The sequence below is a fragment of the Sus scrofa genome, chromosome 10 (genome assembly GCF_054392235.1).
Source record: "Sus scrofa isolate SSC_HxYL_T2T_F1_AM1 chromosome 10, Sscrofa_HxYL_maternal_Yorkshire_Landrace_v2.0, whole genome shotgun sequence".
Classification (NCBI taxonomy): domain Eukaryota; kingdom Metazoa; phylum Chordata; class Mammalia; order Artiodactyla; family Suidae; genus Sus; species Sus scrofa.
The window spans coordinates 5,132,256-5,148,381 of record NC_139392.1 but is presented as its reverse complement, the minus strand read 5'-3'; the positions used below and the strand labels follow the sequence as shown (position 1 = coordinate 5,148,381).

The window sequence follows — 16,126 nt, the reverse complement described above, 5'->3', positions numbered from 1 at the left end:
GATCTGGCTCTGCTTCCAAACAGCACACATTGTATGTAAGCAAAAGCTTGTTTGTATTTACTTACAAACATATAGAGCATACGGTCTATAGTTAATGGTTTATTCTTTATCGGAGTAAAATCGTACCAATAACAAATATGTAAAAGGTTAGGTTTTCCTGTCCTAATGAAAGCAGGCTACATGTATTCTCCTCAGCTCTGCCGCCTGGGAAATGCAGAATTGGAGCCCTCGAATTAAGTTACTGAGTATTTAACACAGTAACATGACAGTGATTAATGCTCAGAATAAAAGGATACATTTATAACCATCGGTTCCTCCACTGTTTTTTAAATGCTTTTCTATTTCTTTATTGAGATTGTGGAGCAAATAAATATTTAGTCCTATAAAGGAGATGGCAGTAAATCGTCTACTTCTATTCACTGAAGCTAGACTCTGCTTTAAAGTGTAAATACGACCATGGTACTTCTCATCTCCATTGGCTCCCTAGCTTTCAGGATGAAGCGAATGCAGCAAAACAGACTCTAACCTGACTGCTTTGTTGTCCTCTCTTACTGCTTTACTCTTTTCAGTAAACTCTAGGTATTGGCTGTCTTCCTAGTTGAAGACAATAAAATACACTCAGTTTGCTTTTAACAGGAAATGAAGTTATTTTTAAACAGCTCCCAAACATACACAAGTGGTGCTAGGGAAAAAAAAAAAAGTATGGAAAAAGCAGACACAATCCTTCTCTCTTACCATTTATTTATGTTTTATTTTATTTTGCTTTTTAGGGTCACACCCATGGCATATGGAAGTTCCCAGGCTAGGGGTCAAATTGGAGCTATAGCTTTCAGTCTATGCCACCGGCCACAGCAACACAGGATCCAAGCCACGTCTGCGACCTACACCACAGCTCACGGCAATGCCGGATCCTTAACCCTCCGAGAAAGGCGAGGGATCAAACTTGTGTCCTCACGGATACTAGTCAAATTTGTTAACCCCTGAGCCACGACGCGAACTCCTCTCACCATTTAAAAAGCCAAACCTAAACAAGAAAACACCTCAAAATACATCAGAGATCTACAGAGAATTCTAAAACTTCTTGAAGAAAATAAAAAAAAAAAAAATCTTTGAAACCTTGATATAGGCCAAATGTCCTAAAAATAACACAGAAGTACAGGAAATAAAAGAAAAAGATTGATTAACTTGATGGTCAAAAGTGCAAACAAAGATCTGCTCTTCCAAGTCAGTGATATAAAAATGGCAAGGCAAGAAGCAGACTGGAGGAAAAGATTTTGTATCTAAAATATAGAAATAATTCTTTGAATTTAATTATAAGATAAACAACCTGGATTGCTTTAAATGTGCAAAGATTTGAGCAGCACTTCATGTACATATTTATATATAGAATATAGATGCACATGGAAGGATATTCAGCACCATTCGTTATTAGAGAAATGCAGACTAGAACCATAATTATACACCATCATATATCCATGAAAATAGCTAAAATGAAGAAATTTGTTATTTATTGAGAATGTGAAATGACTAGTTCTCTTATTCCTAGTTCATGGGAATATAAAATGGTACACTCAACAATTGGAGGAAACAGTTTGGCATTTTTTCTTATAAAGTTAAAAATATATTTATGAACAAGAAGAGATTCTCAGATATTTACTTAAGATCTCTAAAAACTTAACATCCACCCAAAGCTTATATACCATAGAATGGTGAATCTCTGCTTTAGATCTCATTATCAAAGAAAGCCTCTATAAAAGTACTTTTAAGTTGGGGCTTGATTGGCAGGACAAAGCAATTGCCCAAAAGTTGAGAAAAAAGCATGGACCCTAGAGGAGTAGTGAGAACAAAGGCTCTAAGATGGAAACAAGCTTGGCCTGAAAGAAAGTCAATATTTCTAGAGAAAGGATGTTAACATGATTATGGCAAGCAGTTGAAGATTTAACAAAAAGAAGCAGCCCTGTCAAAGAGGACTTTAGAGCCTGATAAAGAATTAGAAATCAACTAAAATTATTTCCAACTACAGCATAATAACAGACATTGCAAACAACAAACAACACTATGACTCCATAAATAGCCCCCCATTGTGTGATTTATTTCTAATTTTTCCCATGTGCGTGTAATGTAGGACCTCAGTGCATCTCAAAAGGGAATCATGTTACTGCTAATATTGGCAGTAATAATGTATCCTCAATATAATTAATGATGCTGTGTTTTATATTTGGGATGTATTTTTCCTTCATGTTCTTCCCTTCCTGGAGTTGTTTTTTCTCAGTAACCTAAGGATAAGGTGCCTTGACCATATTCTGATCATCTAGTGCATGGACGCTCCCTCTGTCTAACCTCTTCGTTGTGGCTCATTCACCATGTCTGCAGCAGGTGTTCCCCTCCTGTGACTCCCCTTTCTTGAACTCTTAGACTATAGCTTCTTTTAGATATTTCATTTTTGGCAATGTTCTCCCCTCTTTTGAATTCACTTTCAATTATTTTTTTTCCAATAAAGTACACGAGGACAAAACTTTTGGAATCCTTGCATACGTGAAAATATTTCTACTATGCGCTCACGTATGTTTGTATAATAGGTTGCCTGCATAGCAAATGTCCTTCAGAAGCTTGATTCATCCTCTAGCATCCTGTCCAGCCTATGAAAATTCAGATTCCTGGCTGATATAAGTATGGTTACATCATCCATCATAGAGTTGTTTACAATTTAAGTATTTTATTTGCAACTAAGTCAACACTATATAATGAAAATGCAAAGAATAACATTTTTTTTCTGGTTATATTTAAGTTAAAGATAGATATAAATAAGGAATCTTAGAAAGTCAATAATGCAGACATGGTCACTAATCTGAATCTACTATTTTTGACTGCTACGTTACTTTACAAGGCATTGGCCAACATTTGAACTCAACTTTTCAAAATAAGTCCCAATTAACAAGCATTATTTTGCATGCAAACATTGACGAATGAATACATTTGTTTCTAGAAATAATAAATAGGAAAAAGCACTTTGTAAACTAGAGTTCAGAACAAGTCAGTAAAAAATAAACATGCACTGAAATGCCACCTCCTTACAAGGCAGGCTACTTCAGATTCTCAGTCTCGATAACAAGGTTAAAGCAGACATACTGCCAATTTTGGTTAGAAGTGGTCAGTTATAAATCTTAAGCATTCAAGTGTAAACATTTGTTAATATGCAGAAATGTCATCAAAAGACTCAAGTCCTGTTGATGATGAGTGATGCAAATGTGAAGTGGTTTCTTCCAAGAAGCTGGGCTGCTGGTCCTGACCCACCCCCACCACAGTGATGCTGTGCTCTCACTGCACCTGCTCTGCCTGAAGAAGCTGCTGCCCTTGTGTAGTCCAATAAAAGAAAAGGTCTTTTCATTACGTGAATTCTCAAGAGTAAATTTTCTGGAATTATGGGACCGTGACAATAATTGTGACTTTCAACTGGGCTGTTTTGTGAACCCTTATCTTAAACATTTTTGACTAAGTAATTATTCATTTATGACTATACTGACAAATGTCATAAATCTACCTGAAGTTTTTAAATAACTTTCTGTTCTTTACTTCAGAACTACAGGCAACTACAACAGTTTTATTTTGCACTACTACCAGATCAAATGTGAAAAATCGTTGAAATTTCAACTGAAATTTTAAAATGCTCCCTCTAGGAGTTCCCACTGTGAAGTAATAGGATTAGCAGTGTCTTGGAGCATTGGGATGCAGGTTCAGTCCTGGGTCATAAGGATCTGGCATTGCCACAACTGTGGCTTAGGTCACAACTAAGGCTGGGATCTGATCCCTGGCCGGGAACTCATTGTGCCATGGGGCTGCCAAAAAAGAAGATAAGTAAAAATAAAACGCTCTCTCCAGATCCTGTAGGGCTATTGTACCTATTTGTAGGGTATTACAAATATCATAGAGGGCAATATCACATTGAAAGATGAAGGTCTGGTGTTATCATTAGTAATCTCTTTTCATTGATAAAGTGCACACATGTGCATGTTCACACGTGTTTACAATTTTAAAAAAAATTTAACATGATCAAAGACATTTCAGAATCCACTTGCTTAAAAAAAATCAAACAAAAAAGGAATAACAAATACAATGTCATTGGCAGTAGAGGTTTATATGTGTCTAGCCCTTTAGCAACCAAAACATCCTGCATTTTGAAAATATATTATTTTAGGAAATAACTGTATATATTTTGATAAAAGTGATTACTTGATATAGAAAATGTGAGTAAGGTTTAAAGTAATGGAATGGAAAAATAATTTCCTAACAGCATTTTTTTGTAAAATATATATAAACCTAGGTTGATCAGCCAATACCTTTCTATTATCCAAGCCTGTTTGTTTATATTGAGAACTGCAGTAAATCTATTGCTACATTCTTCTTTTCAATAAAAATTTTAAGAAAATTCAGTAGTTTCTTTAAAACATTTTTTGTTAAATATTCCCATAGTATTATGAAACTGGTTGGGATGATGGTATAAAACCATGTATGTGGGAGGTTGAGGTAAGAAGAATAACATTTAAATGCGTAAATGAGAAACAGACTGTACGAGAGAAAAGCATAAGTGACATTTCAAATCTAAAAATGGCATTTTTCTAGAGACCATAAGCCTTTCGTTTTATTTTGAATGTGTGTTTGCTTTGTTTTGTTCTGTTTGCTTTTTAGGGCCACACCCACAACACATGGATCTTCCCAGGCTAGGGGTCAAATTGGAGCTGTGGCCACCAGCCTACACCACAGTCATAGCAACATGGGATCTGAGCCGTGTCTGTGACCTACACCACAGCTCATGGCAACGCCAGATCCTTAACCCACTGAGCAAGGCCAGGGATTGAACCCGAAACCTCATGGTTCCTAGTCGGATTCATTTCCTCTGAGCCAAGACAGGAACTCCCTATTTTGAAGTTTTATTATAGGAAGCTGGCTAGCACACCCACAAAAGACTTCATACTAGATGTTTTTTTTTTTTTTTCCCTAGCTTCAGTAGCTATTTCTAAGAATTATACAATCACACTAATTCAGAAATTATACTCATTGATAATTTTAAAATCACTATAAGCTAATATATTAAGTAACAGACTTAGAGGAATTTATCACGTGCATGTTTGCATGCTATTTCTTCTCTTGTACAACATCTGACCTAGTTAGTAATGTCTAAGGGACCTTTCCCTAGTGAGTATGCCAAAATAATATTTTTAGGATAATGACAGTTTCCACACACATTGTTGAAAGATATTCTATCTTCTCTTAAATCACATTTAAATATGTTTCAGTAATGTTATATTTTAAACCATGGCTGTAATTCCAAGGATTTTATAGAGAAAGGAAAGCATGCAGTCTAGCTAGCTTGAAATAAAGGAAGTTTACAAGTATATATAAATACTGTAAACTTTTAAAATGCAAAAACCATAGTTTTTAAAAATATATTTGACATATTGTAAATTTTATATGTATTGTGTGTTAATTTAAGACATATATAATATATATGTATGTATTTTTAGGGCTACACCTGCAGAATGTAGAAGTTCCCAGGCTAGGGGTCCAACTGGAGCTATAGCTACTGGCCTACACCGCAGCCACGGCAACATGGAATCCAAGCCGCATCTGCGACCTACACCACAGCTCATGGCAACACCTGATCCTTCACCCACTGAGCAAGGCCAGGGATCGAACCCGCATCCTCATGGATACCAGTCAGGTTCATTTACCGCTGAGCCATGACAGGAACTCCAATACCTTTATACATTGTTGCCATATGATTGTCAGTGTAGCGCCAGTTACCCCCCTCTGTCACATCATAAGATTATTATTTCTTTTTTAAGTTTAAGATAATTAAGATCTAGTTTCTTAGTCAGTTTAATGATTGTAATACAGTATTGTTATTGTTGGTGGTTACCATGAGCTTGGAGGTAGAGGAAATAGAGAAATGTTGTTTAAGGGTACAAACCTCAAACTAGCAGTAAATAAATCCTGGAGATAGAAGACACAGCATAGTGAATAGAGTCAACAGTATTGGGATAACAACAAACATATGCACACAGAGGATTATTGTCTGTAAAGAAGACATTCCCTGCATTTTGCTAAATATTTTCAGTACACACCCATGAAGGTTTTAATTTTGTGTTTAACTAACTGCTCACATTCATTCACCCTCATGCAGTTATGTACATTTTTGAACGTATAAGAAACTCTTCTGTTTCAAGTAGAACTATATCCCATAAGGTTAATCCCCACCACAACTTTAAAGCAGTCATATATCCAACACCTCAAACTTGTTTGGGAGAAATATTCAGCAATGTGCCTTAGTTTTTTATAGACTATGGAACTAGGGATGATCTAACTGTTGGGGTATCATTGATGAACACACACTAATTGCTTTTTTTCCTTCCTACAATTTCTTCTCCTGTAGGTTTCCAATAACACTTTATGGCACATTTACCGTAGTGCCCCCACATCTGGGTTTTTGCTTTCCATGGTTTCAGTCACCTGCAGTCACTGTAGTCCAAAATGTTTTTTAAGTTTTGAAAGAAAATGCTGTCCAATCAATAAAGATCATAAAAAAGTGGTTTTGAATAATTCTAGGTCATTAACAGCTAATTGAACCTCCAGGTCAACCTGGGACTGACAAATTGATGGCTTCTTTCTATGGAAGAATAGATACTAAAGCGAAATTGGTCATTTTCCATTATGTTCTGATGAAATGATTGTTGATACAGTATACTCCCACTGCAGTTAGAAATTGTGGTTTCCAAAGTCATCACTAGTAATTCTGTGGGCATTAAACAGGTAACAAAGGAATACCAGAAGCAACTCTGTGCCCACAGTCGTGATTAATTAGGTGAAATACATACATTCCTAAAAATACATAAACCACTCAGAGTTACATAAGGAGAAAGAGATCATATGAACTGATTTGTAACTATTATTTTAAAAAATATTGAATGGTAAATTCCTTCCAAGTAAGGAAACATCTGGACACAGATGGTTTGGTGAATCCTACCCAATTTTAATTAAGGAGTGATATAAATTCTTCTTCTCTTCCAGAAAAAGAGAACCATAGGACACACTAACTAATTCTAAAATACCCTAGTACCAAAATCAGGTACAAATATTCTAAGGAAGGAAAACTACTAGCATGCATCTTTCATGAATATGGATGCAAAATGTACCTAACAATATTGCAGCAAACTGAATAAAACAATATATAAAAAATTTACATGCAACAATGTGTAATGTATTCCTGTTAAGCAAGAGTATTTCAAACTCTGAAATTCAGCATAATCCATAATATCAATGCTGAAAAATAATCATACAATATCAATTGATAAAAAAAATTCACAGAATCCAACACATTATAAAAAACAAAAACTAGGAACAAACTAACAACAAATGAATAAAATAACGGTAGAGGGGGCATTCTTCAACTTTATAAAGAATACTAACCCCCTAAAAAGTCATAACGAATGATCAAAATACAGTACTTTCCCCCTAAGATGAGGAAGAATTCAAGTTCATTCTCTATGACAATTCTTATTCAATAATGCCCTGGAAGTCCTGCTAGCAAAATATGAAAAGAAAAGAAAAATGAAAGTATACAAATTAAGGAGCAAGAAAAAATATGTTGCTTATAAATGACTACATCTATATAGAAAATCCAAATGAATGACAAAAAATTTCTGGAATTAAAAATGAATGCGGTAATATCAGAGGATATAAGATTTATGTACAATTGTTTTCCTATATCATTATGGAATCAGTTCTTCCCAACTTTCTGTATAGATTTAACATAATCCCATTCAAAATTCCATCAATTTCTCTCCTCTCTCTTCCCCCATATATACATATAGGTAGATAATCTGTGTAAATAATATAGACATTATCTCCATATATGGATAGATGTAAATTATATATATATATATATATCTTATCGGCCTATCAATTGATAGATAAATTGATTCTAAAGCTTAAAAGGAAGGTCAAAAAACCTCACACAGTCAACACAACACTGAAACAACCAAACTTGGAGGGTGCACCATATCTGATTTAAAAACCTATGGTGAAACTGTATTTACCAATACATCGTGGCACAAGTGTAAAGATAGAGACAGTGAAACAGACTAGAGCATCAAGATGTAGCTCCACAAAAGTCGAGTCAACTGACATTGGATGTTTGGCATTTCAATGGACAAAGGATGTCATTTCAACAAACAGTACTGGAACAATTGGACTTGCATATAGGAAAAAAGAAAACTTTGACACAGACTTTGTACCTTTCATTAAAATTAAGTCAAAATGGATTTTTGGTCTAAGTCCAAACACGAAATTTTAAATCTTAAAGGAAAACACAGGAGAAAATAAGTAACTTTGAATCTGAAGATGAAATTTAAAATGAAATTTAAAATACATCTCTAGGAGTTCCCGTCGTGGCGCAGTGGTTAACGAATCCGACTAGGAACCATGAGATTGCGGGTTTGATCCCTGCCCTTGCTCAGTGGGTTAACGATCCGGCGTTGCCGTGAGCTGTGGTGTTGGTTGCAGACGCGGCTCGGATCCCGCGTTGCTGTGGCTGTGGTGTAGGCCGGTGGCTACAGCTCCAATTGGACCCCTAGCCTGGGAATCTCCATATGCTGTGGGAGCGGCCCAAGAAATAGCAAAAAGACCAAAAAAAAAAAAAAAATAAAATAAAATAAAATACATCTCAAAGCAAGAGTCATAAAAAATTTATAAACTGTACTTTACTAAAATAAAAAGTCTGCTCTACAAAATACGTTTTTTTAAGAGAATTAAAAAATTACAACCTGGAAAATGTTTCCAAAACATCTATCTGATAAAAGTCTTCCATCCACACTATACAGAGTTCTTAGAATTTGACAACTAGAAAACAAACCAAAAAACCTGTTGGAAAAAAGAGCAAAAGCTCTAGACACCTCACCAGAGAAGATAAACAGAAAATATATAGTGATACTCTGCCTCATTTGTCACTAGAGAATTGCATATGAAAACAACAGTGAGATTCCAGCATGCACATATTAGAATACCTAAAATAAAATAAAAAACACCCTAGCAACAGCACTTGTCAGCCAAGAGGAAAAAGTGCAGAAAGTCTCATTTATCTCTGGTGGGAATGCAAGTTGGTGCAGCCACTGTGGACCACAGTTTACAATTTCTTACAAAGCTAAACTTATTCTTGGCCATAGGAACAAGGTATCATGCTCCTAGGTATTTCCCCAACTGATTTGAAAGGTTATGTCCATGCAAAACTTGGCATGCAAATGTTTATAGCACCTTTAAGGATGATCATTCCCAAACTGGAAGTAATCAAAATAGCCTTCAATAGGTAAATCAATAAATAGATGGTGACACATCCATAAAATGGAACATTATTCTGCAATGAAAAATAATGAGCCTCAAGCTAAAAAACATGAATTAATCATAAATGCATATTGCTAAGTGATAAATTCATGTTTCTAAGTTAAAAAAGCCAATCTAAAAAGCCTACAAAATTGTATAATTTCACTTACATGACATTCAGAAATAACAAAACTATGGCGATGGTAAAAATATCAGTGGTCACTTAGAGCTTGGTGGGAAGTAGAGGGTTGACAGGGAATCTTTTAACAATGTGAAACTATTAGTTATGATACTTTTTTTTTTTTTTTTGCTTTTTAGGGCCACACCTGCAGCATGTGGAAGTTCCCTGGCTAGGGGACGAATCAGAGCTATAGCTGCCAGCCTACACCACAGCCACAGCAATGGGAGATCTGAGCTGATATGAGCTACACCACAGCTCATGGCAATGCTGGATCTTAACCCACTGAGTGAGTAGAGGGATTGAGCCCGCATCCTCATAGATACTGGTCCAGCTCATTACAGCTGAGTCACAACAGGAACTTGATATTTATGATAACTTTAATGGTGAATACAACACACTATGCTTTGGTCGAAAACAAAAGAGACTGAACCTTAATGAATGAAAGTTTTAAAGTAATTTAGAGATGGCCCAGGAAGCAATGTAGACTGTGACAAGATAATCTGAGCCTATTACAGATACGTGAAGGTGCTAATCTAATTAATTGTCAAAATGATTGTAGTTTGCAAAACTTAAGCAAAAACAACTGCATAGAAGCATTATACTCTAGTTGATAGAGTTGTTTTCCATGGGACTGGGTTAACACTTGTGATACTATTAAACCTTTATTCTGGAATTGAACAATGTAGTAAATCAATGGTAAATAGTGGAAGCCAGATTTCTTCCTTCCTTCCTTCCTTCCTTCCTTCCTTCCTTCCTTCCTTTCTTTCTTTCTTTCTTTCCTTTCTTTTTTCTTTCTCTCTCTCTTTCTTTCACTCTTTCTCTTTCTCTCTTTCTCTCTCTTTCCTTCCTTCCTTCCTTCCTTCCTTCCTTCCTTCCTTTCTTTCTTTCTTTCTTTCTTTCTTTCTTTCTTTCTTTCTTTCTTTTTTCTTTCTTTCTCTCTATTTTTCTTTCACTCTTTCTTTCTCCCTTTCTTTCTCTCTTTCTCTTTCTCTCTTTCTCTCTCTTTCCTTCCTTCCTTCCTTCCTTCCTTCTTTCTTGGACTTGTCTGCAGTATGTGGAAGTTCTCAGGCCAGAGATGGAACCTGCGCCACAGCTCTAACCAGAACCATAGCAATGACAATGCAGGATCCTTAACCTGTTCCTCCATGAGGAAACTGAAAGCCAGATTCCTTACTGTTGAGGGCGAGTTTACAGGTGAGCCAGGAAAAGAAACTAAAATAACTTGTGTCATTCATAATCTATTAATAGTAATAGATTAGGTTTGGAGACAACATAATAAACTCATGTTTAACTTAATATAGATACAGATGTATATATATATGTGTGTGTATATATATAAACAAATGTATAGAAATTTTTATATACATGGGTTATCATACACACATAATGATGCTTCTTGATTGGCTGAGAAGGATTAGTATCAGGATACCCAGTTCTTGGTTCTAATGCCATTTCCCCATAAAACAAACTAGGGCTCCTTAGAGAAACGGCTGATTGTAAGAATGGGGATAAAAATAAACCAGGTGAGACTGGAGCACTGATTCTGTGAACTAGGCACGTTGACAGGACATTTCAGGAGCGGCTTGACTTTCCTCCATGTGAAGCGTGCTGAGGTTGAAATGACCAAGATTATTTCTTATCTTTAACAGGTGTTAAAGTCATGATTGCCTGCATGGTTGAGCTATAGGTAGAAGGTCTCAACGGGGCTTGTATAATTCATTTCCAAGAGGCATCACTTGCATGGCCATTAAGAGTCTAAGAATAAATTTTTACATCTACTTGAATACCTATTGAATCTCGAGCCTGGTCCTGCAAAGTTTCGGTGTCTGCAAATTTGTGTTCTCCGACGTGTTAGCCATTAGGCATATGTGACTGTTAAGCAATTGAAATGGGGCTAGTGTGACGGAGTAACCAAAGTTTTAATTTCACTTACTAATAATTTAGATAACTAGATGCGGACCGTGGTTACCCAGGTTACCTGCTAAGGTCGCAGTGTCCTTTCCTTAGATAAATTTCATTGGTATACTGGAGGAACAGGGTATTAGCCTTGTAACTTCAGTTAGCTTTACCTGTGGAAAATAATATGCTTTATACAACATTTCTAAGGAAGCAAAGACGGTGAACATAACCTATATATTCATTCGTTTCCTAGGCTGTCATAGCAGAGTACCACAGATGTGGGATTTAAATAATAGAAACTTATTTTCTCACAGTTCTGGAGGCTAGAAATTCAAATCAGGGTCTTGGAAGCCTTGGTTTCATTTTCAGAACTCTCTTTGGCTTCCAGATAGCTGTTTTATGTTTTTGTATGGTCCTCCTGTTTTTGCCTGTGTACTAATCAGTTCTTCATCTTACCAAGACATCAGTCATATTAAATGTGGGCCCATCCCAGGGAACTCATTTTATATTGATTGCCTCTTTAAAGGTCCTATATCCAAATACAGTCACATTCTGGGGTAAAGCATAGAAATTTTGAAACAACTCAGCCCATAACACAACCTGTATCAGCTAGCTACTGCTGCGTAGCAAGCTACAACAAAGCAGCACTCACTCCCTATTGGGCAAATATCTAAAATTTGGTTCATCTAGGATGAGCTCAGCCTGACAGGTGTACCTCTCACTGAAGACCTGCAGGGCATTTTGGCTCCATGTGTCTCTTGTCCTCCTGGGCAGTGCCTCTAGATGGGAAATGCTGTACATAGAATGAGTATCATTTCAGAGCAAGGCAAATAGTTGAGACCACTGATGCAGTCCACCACAAAAGCCTTCATTTTTTTTTGTGACTCTTGCATGGTTTGAGTCAAGAAAGCTAAATTCCATGATCAAATAAAAAGCTAATTTACAATATGGAAAGAAAGGCAAGATCCAGTGCTTCACACTGAACGTGAGCATAGAGTGAAATTAAGCACAATCAAGGATAATTGCTGTGACAATATTCAGAGCAGAGAAGCAAGTTGTACATTCAGAAAGTCAGAGAAAGATTAGTCTCATTAAAAGTCCTAGATTTGGGATGGTGGGAACAGCACCTGATTTGGAACTATCTGTGGATTCTAGTACAACTCTCATTAAAAAAATAAAAAGAATAATTCAATGCAATTGTACTCACAGATTGTTTTAGATCACTTTTGGTTTAGATTATTTTACAAAATTAAAAATGCAAAGGGCATTCTTATTTTATGTTGAGGAACAGCAGCTATAATTGAGGCCTTGTGGAATCATGCATATCCCTAATCTTTATGAATTAAGTGGCATAGAATGTTGGCATAGGACCATATTTGTGATCCTTCCATATGCCTGTGTTTGTTTTTCATTAATTATGTAAGATCTCTTAAACTGCGTATGCCCCACTGTGCTGCAGGCTGCTTTCCAAATTATCTTTTTTTTTTTTTTTTTGGTGCATAAGGTGCACAATAAGGAAGCCTAATGCTGAGGGAAAGAGTGAATTCAGTTTTTTAGTGAATCAGAGAAGACTCTTTCCTCAAGTTTCTTCTATATTTTTTATTGTGGAAATCTCATTATCATTGTCTCCAAATTCAGTGTGAATTACACATTATTAGTATAAACAAAGCTACTGGTATTTGTCAGAGTCCAAAAGAAACCTAGGAACAATTATGGAGTGAGTGTTCAAAATCACTTTCTTCCTTTCAGGACAGTTTTTTTCTTAAGAAAATTTATGGATAGTTGCCTAAATTGTCCTAATATCACCTGTCCTTTTCTTTATAAGTTATTCTTTAGGATTACTACCGATGCTGTAACACATAAACTTACTTATATTCACTTGAACACTTGATATGGATTACTTTATGAGTACTAAAGTATTACTCATAATATTTTGTTCCTCCCAAATTTATATGTTGAAATATGTTGAAGCCCTAACCTCTAGTATCTCCAATGGAACTTTTAAAGAGGGAATTAAGGTTAAAGAGGGCCATGACTGTTGTCCTCAAAGCAAGAGGAACTGTAGATACAGGTGTGCACGTGCACAGAGGAAAAACCATGTGGAGACGGAAGACAGCCCTCTACAACCCAAGCAGAAAGAGCTTAGAGTGAAACTCTGCTTAAATCTTGATCTTGGACTTCTAGCTTTCTTAACTCTGAGAAAATAAATTTCTGTGGTTTATGCCACTTGGTCTGTAGTACTTTGTTATGGCAGCCCTACCAAACTAGCATATAAAATAATATCAATAACACCAGGAAAAAGAAAAACTCTCTGTGGTAACCATCCATTAATCCATCTAGAATAACCCAAAGAAAACACAGAAGCATAAACCTGTATTATAGATAAATAAGCATAATTCCACATATATAACCCCCAGTTAGAGAAACTGTCCCCAAAGGCTAGGCTGTATATAAAGGCAACAAAATCCCTAATCAACATCTCATGAATTAATTAAGCAATGAGATTTCCAAACAAACAGGGAGGGCACTAAATATTTTAGTTCTTCTCTGAATCATTCAAACTTAGTAATGAAAGTAATTGCCTGCCAGTTTATAAGAACATTTTGAACTGAAAAGATGCCCTGAAATGTCATAAGATGGCAGCAATAGGAAAAGCTATACATAAAAGACAGATATAAACAATTAAATGGTATAATCTAATTGCAGCCATAAAGCAAAAACAATACATAAAATGATAGTGTTTGGTGATTACCAAAGAAGAAACAGAGAAAGATAAACAGAAAATGTGGGGCATGATCTAAGACCTCATAATTAAAGTTGATCAACAAAATCCTATTGCTAAAGACACAACAGTATACTCCAATGACCAAAGATTAGGTTATAGCTATGGTACATTTTTACAATACCTGGATTGTTTCAGGTTTTGACCGAGGCAACTGATAATTCTATGCTATGCATGAAATTTTGGATGTTTCTATCTCTTTAAGTAAAACTTCATTTCTTGAAGGAGTCTTTGTGGATATAACACAGAGTTCATAGAATTCTGCCAAAGGATCTTCCTTAATTAGAGACCAGGAGGTCTTTCTCTCCATTTGGGAGAGTATCATGAAAGCATGAAATTAATTTAGAAAATGATGGATCTCAACCATTATATCAACACCACACTGTGATGTATTATTGCTTACACTTTAAAAGTGAGTTCCCCTGTGGATAATACTGACATTTTAACTATAGTGTTCTGTCTTCTGACCCATGAACATGGGATGTGTTTCCATTTATTGTCTCTCTTAAAATATCTTTCATAAATGCGGTGCACTTTTCAGTGTATAAGTCTTCCATCTCCTTGGTTAAGTTTATTACTAATATTCTCATCTTAATTTAAATGGAATTAATCTTTAAACTTTTCTGGAAGATTTATTGTTAGTTTAAAGAAATGCAACTAATTTTTGTGTGTGATTTTTGTATTTTTCAACTTTATTCACTTATTAACCTTTATATTTTATTTTGTGGAGTCTTTAGAGTTTTCTATATATAGGATTATGTCATCTGAAGACAAGAAATCAATTTATTTTTTCCTTTCTGCTTTGGATAACTTTTGTTTTCCTTTCTCATCTGATTGCTCTTGCTAGAACTTGTAGTGTTCTGAACAGAAGTGGTAGGAGTGGACATTCTTGTCTTATTCTTGATCTTAGAGATCTAAAAACTGCTCTTCACTGTTGAGTAGGATGTTAGCTCTGGATATTTCATATAATGTCCACACTACCTAAAGTGATATACAGACTCAGTGCAATCCCTATTAAAATCCCAGTAATGAGCTCTAGTAGTTTTCTGGTAGCATCCTTAGAATTTTCTGTGTATATCGTACCATGTCATCTGCAAACAGTGACAGTATTACTTCTTCTTTTCCAATTTGGATGTTGACTATTCTTTTTCTCTCTGATTGCTATGGCTAGGACTTCAGATACGTTGGATATAAGTTGTGAGAGTGAACATTCTTATCTTGTTCCTATCTTAACAGAAATGCTTTCATCTTTTCATCTTTAAAAGGATATTAGCTGTGGGTTTGTCATATATGGCCTTTATTATGTTAAGGTAGGTTTCTTCCATGGCCACTTCTGGAAAGCTTGGTTTTTTTTTTTTAATTCATAAATAGGTGATAAAAGATTTTCCTGCATATACTGAGATGATAACATGGTTTTTATTCTTCAGTTAATTTGGTAAATTTTCAGGATACAAAATTAATACACAGAAATCTCTTGCATTGATCCAGAAACAAAAGATTATAGAAGAATTCAAGGAAACAATCACATTTACCATCACATCAAAGAGAATAAAATACATAGGAATAAACCCACCTAAGGAGGCAAAAGAGCTGTACTCTGAAAACTGTGAGACACTAATGAATGAGATCAAAGATGACACAAAGAGATGGAAAGTTATAACATGCTCTTAGATTGGAAGAATCAATATTGCCAAAATGACTATACTACTCAAGGTAATCTACAGATTCATTGCAATCCCTTTTAAATTAACAATGTTATTTTTTCATGGAACTGCAACAAAAACACTTAAAATCTGCACAGAAACACAAAAGACCCCAAATAGCTGAAACAATCTTGAGAGCAGGAGGAATCAGGTTCCTTGACTTTAGACTATAATGCAAAGGCACAGTCA

The 16,126-nt window shown here is 35.5% G+C and overlaps 1 long non-coding RNA gene across 2 annotated transcripts in view; it reads left to right on the top strand.

Annotated features, from left to right (window-relative positions):
* LOC102166515 (uncharacterized) overlaps positions 1-16,126 on the top strand; it is a 291,152-nt gene that overhangs the window by 213,784 nt on the left and 61,242 nt on the right. Inside the window, exon 3 of one of the 2 annotated variants that reach the window (XR_014817254.1) lies at positions 3,201-5,755. The exons of the other annotated variant lie outside the window; for it this stretch is intronic. This is a non-coding gene — a long non-coding RNA (uncharacterized LOC102166515). Of the gene's footprint in view, positions 1-3,200; positions 5,756-16,126 lie in introns of those variants that run through there. 2 annotated transcript variants of the gene reach the window in all.